This window comes from Nicotiana sylvestris, chromosome 12 (assembly GCF_000393655.2).
Source record: "Nicotiana sylvestris chromosome 12, ASM39365v2, whole genome shotgun sequence".
Taxonomy (NCBI): domain Eukaryota; kingdom Viridiplantae; phylum Streptophyta; class Magnoliopsida; order Solanales; family Solanaceae; genus Nicotiana; species Nicotiana sylvestris.
Window position 1 is genome coordinate 29,555,446 of NC_091068.1, and position 4,593 is coordinate 29,560,038.

The 4,593-nt window shown below is 30.2% G+C and overlaps 1 long non-coding RNA gene across 1 annotated transcript; it reads left to right on the top strand.

The window, feature by feature from the left end:
- Window positions 1–1,821: 1,821 nt before the first annotated feature.
- Window positions 1,822–3,841, top strand: LOC104242749 (uncharacterized). Its single transcript, XR_715066.2, has 3 exons — window positions 1,822–1,953; window positions 2,028–2,145; window positions 3,625–3,841. It is a non-coding gene; the product is annotated as an uncharacterized lncRNA (long non-coding RNA).
- The last annotated feature ends 752 nt before the right edge of the window (window positions 3,842–4,593 follow it).

The window sequence follows — 4,593 nt, forward strand, 5'->3', positions numbered from 1 at the left end:
TCGACAAAATATCTGACAGGAAACACAAGTTGAGGGGGAGTTAACTACAATGAATGCAGAGTCGACTGATAAATAGGGAAGTAAACTGGTGTTATCACATTATTATTTTATCATCATCAAAAAAGGGGAGATCGTTAGATCTACATTTATTTTAATAATATAAAATAACACATCATTTATATGCAGAAACACTCTTGAAGCAATGGAAAGGACGTATCAAAGATTTGAGACGAAAAAGGAAGGAGTAGTAGAAATCCGAAGGGAAAATCAATCAAGGATTTGGTAGCAGATTAATAGAGGATATTATAGGAAGGACCTAAATTAAAGGAAGTCAAGATTGAGAAACTATGCACTGAAGATTCCACTATCGAAGAAAGACAATCAAAAGCTGAAATCAAGGGATCTGATTTGATTTATCAAATAACGAAAATATCTTCTTAGCAAAGGAAAAGTCCAATCAAGACCACAGGTCAAGGCAAATCAATAGAAGTAACATCTTATTCTTGGAAATAATCAATCTACGATTCGTTTCAAGGATCAACTCCATTGGGTTTGCAATCTCTCAAGATTCACGTCAATCAAAAGACAAGAAGACCTCATGGAGTATATAGTACTAGTCTTGAAGACATATACTTTGTTCATACCAATTTCATACTCTTTGTTCTACTTTAAACAAGCATTTTAATCTTAGCAAAATTTATTGTGTAATTAGTAGAGAGAAGAAAAAGAGAAAAATATTAGTGAAGCATTGTATCAAAAATATCACGAGCGTACTTAGATTCAAAAGTGAGTTGGTGTTCGGAGATAATATCAACACAATTGTACGAAATTATTCAAGGAACCTTGAAGAGAGAACACCCTTGCAACCTAAAGGGACTGGGGTAGGATTCACATTGAATCCGAATCAGTATTAAAATCTAGGTGTCTTTAATTCCTTCACTTTACTTCTGCTTTCAGTTATGTTCTGTCTTTATTTTCGGTCAATTAATTTGTAAACTACTAAACTACTTAGGATACAAAAAAAAAATCGATAATTCACTCCTATCCCTCTTGTACTTTCAATACTAATCTTGTTTCTTTCTATAGGCATCTAATATTGGAAGTGGCTATTCAGGAGTGCGTAGCCAAGGAGATGTTTAGATGGAAGCAATAATATATTAAATATTTGTAACTCTTTGTATTGGTACATAATGATGTAAATTTTGAGTACTTGTGCTTCTTTGATAATGAATATTCTATTTATTTAATTCTTTATATATGTGCCAAACTTATTATTATGAATTACACAAGTCTGGATGCATAGGGTGATAAACAGAATCATATAAATGTAAATAACAAAAATGTGAAAGTAAATAAATAAATATATTTTAAATAAATAGATCTTGGAGGCCAAAATATCTATCTATCTATATATATATATATATATATATATATATATATATATATATATATATATATATATATATATATATATATATATATATATATATATATATATAAAGCTGGTCTAAAAGATGATGATGTGGCACCTCTCTTAGGCCAGCATTGGTATTTATCTTTTTTGTCAATTTTTTGGCCTTTTTCTCTTATATTTTCCTCAAAATATTTGCTGAAAAATGAAATCTCTCTATCAATTAGTGTCTACATTCATTGTTTAACTAGAAGGGAAAGACATTTAAGAATATTAAGTCTCTCCGTTTTCCAATTCTTGCATTTTCGCAGAATCGTTCGTTTCCACAATTTCAGTTTCTGTTAACATTTATAACTCCCATTCTCATACCTCTCATATTCATAACATCCAAAATTTAATGTGCTATTTAATGACATGATTATTCCTCTATCTATGCTTATACAACGTAATATAAGTCTCATAGCCACAATTTCATGAGCACTATCTTCCATGGCATATTTGTCTGCAAAGTTGTAAAATCACAAAGCCTGTTGAATCAACTGGTAAATACATGAAGATTTACTCTTGCATGTGGATTCTTTTTTGACTTACTTTATTTTTGTTCTTATTTTGCTAGGTTTTGCAGTTTAGCTTCTCCATACGTGATTGAAAAATTTGGCAATTGTGCCTATTGGAATTATTGATCCCTTAGGTGTTTTGATAGAGAAACTCGGCAAGAGCTAAAAATTATGCAGGTATGCACAATCATAATAGCATGCTGACTTAATATAATTTTGTGCCTTTTTTACAAATGACTTCTACGGTTTCGCCTATAGTTTAATTTTGACTATTACTTTTTAAATTATTTTTGTTCTTAGATAGCAAAACTTTAGCAGCTTACTTTGGTCTTGGGGAGCAAAAACACATGTTAGATTAGAAGACATAAAATTTATGGTCTAAAATCAAAATTATCTATGTTATTTGTCATGAATGAGGAGTTAAGATGATGTCCGGATGGATTTGGAAATCTTAAAACATTATGCAGCAGTTCTATTTCTTGTATATTCATAAGTTTATATTATCTTGGCAAAACTTTTCAATTAATTTGATCTTCGAGGTTTACTTATATTTTCTTAATGTGATTCTTTTCTCCTGTTAATTAGGAATCAAGTCTTTGATTTGATCAATGGAATTGGAAAGTCACTTCTAGCATTGTTACGAAAAGTAGAATTGTTTTTCAAGGGAAACAACTATGCATTTTGTGAATCATTTAATCGAATGATATTGTATTTTCTTTCTATCAGTTGAATTAAATAGTTCCAAATCATCTTATACCTAATTGTAATAACAGGTTAAGAATCAATTACAAAAAATTAAAGAGTGTGTAAACTAATAATATTTTTGTGAAAAGGGAGAAAGGACAATAAAATGAATTTTGAAAGCAACAATAGGTTTAAGAAGGGATGTATTACTAATCACTAACACCTATACGAGCATATAAGATTTCTCATGTTAAGAAATTAATCGGGGCAATCTATGCATTAGCAATCGCCCTTAACATGATGAATGCCAATTTTCTATTTAAAGGTTTAATGAAATTAATATTAGTTATTTCTTTTTTATAATCAAAGAAAGCTTAGTGGTGGGTGGGTTTTTATTGACATATTTTCAAGTCTAAATGTTTGGTTTTCATAATTAGTGAAGTTCAAAATCAACTATCAAACATTAATTATTTTTTTAGGATAACAAAATTAGCTTTGGAATTGATGATATGGAATATTTTGGAGCTAATTAGAAAAAATATATTTATAAAGAAATACGTACACATGAAAAATTCATTTATTCTATCCGAATAAATCTACAATGAGATCATATATTGAAATTTAATTTATTTTAACAACCGCGCAAAACGCGGATTAATTTACTAGTGTAAGAATAAAGCTGGAAACCTGTATGTTACTAGAACAATTACAGCAATATTATGCAAAATATAGTGTGGCTAAAAATGATTTTGAATGGCATCTTTTCATGTTACGGCGGTTTCCAACCGCGGATAATGCAAAACAAAAATCGCTACAATGCGGTTAAGCCAAAACCGTTGTTGTACGTTTGTGGCGCACGGAATTTTAGCGGTTTCAAAAAACACCGTTAGAGCATATTGAAACCGCCGCTAAATGTAAAATAAACCGTCACAATAACACATTTTTTTGTAGTGAGCTACACTTCTTGTGCAGATTTCGGAGTTGGTCCCAGCGGCGTCTAGCGGAGTTTTGCTCGGATTATATCTTCATTTCGAGACTTGAGGTAGAGTTGCACGGCGATCGCAGTCCCTGAAGTTTTCTTCCTTATCTTGTTTTACTGTTTATTTTGCTTCAAATAGCTGTATTTTCATTTGGTTGTAGTACTTCTAGTATGCTCATGTACTTGTGACACCAGATTTCGGGATTTGACTAGTCAGCATTTGGAGTTATTATGTCTATTTTGAATTTCTATAGCTTTATTTCTTATTAAATTGTTTTTAAATGATTAGTTGTGTACTAATGTTGGCTTGCCATCACGCGGTTGAGATTTCGAGACATTTAGATTATATATATGTTCTCCACTATCCATCTTTTTCTTTATAAAATATGAAATATTATGTCAATATAACCTCAGGATAGTCAACTATTGATTGACATAATTAATATACCATTTAATCGGTTACTCGATGCATATCCAACATATGTTTTCCAGACACTAAAAGGGATAACTTAATATGTAACTTTAATTGATAAATTGTTATTTTCTTGGTAACATATCTTATATTTTAGATCTGAATCTACCATAGTTAAGTAAATTGCAGGTTGATATTTGGTGGGGTATTATCACTTTTAGCTCCCGTCAAAATTATATAAATTTGGTGGTCGAAAAAGTATATATGTATATATATATATATATATATATATACACATTTTTCGCTATTATTTTGAGAACGGCTATACAACGTCATTTTCTGATATTTGGTCATAGTTGAAAGCCCATTTTATTCACGTTGTTTGAATAGTGAATTCGATCTTAGGATATAGTTTTTACATTGGATCCTTCTGTTCCCTTCTTTTTGATTTCCCATATTTTCCATTTGAGTTAGGCAGTCGACAGTTAAAATAGCAATGAACCAAGCCAAATTTCATACTTCACACTTCTAATAGTATAAAACATATATA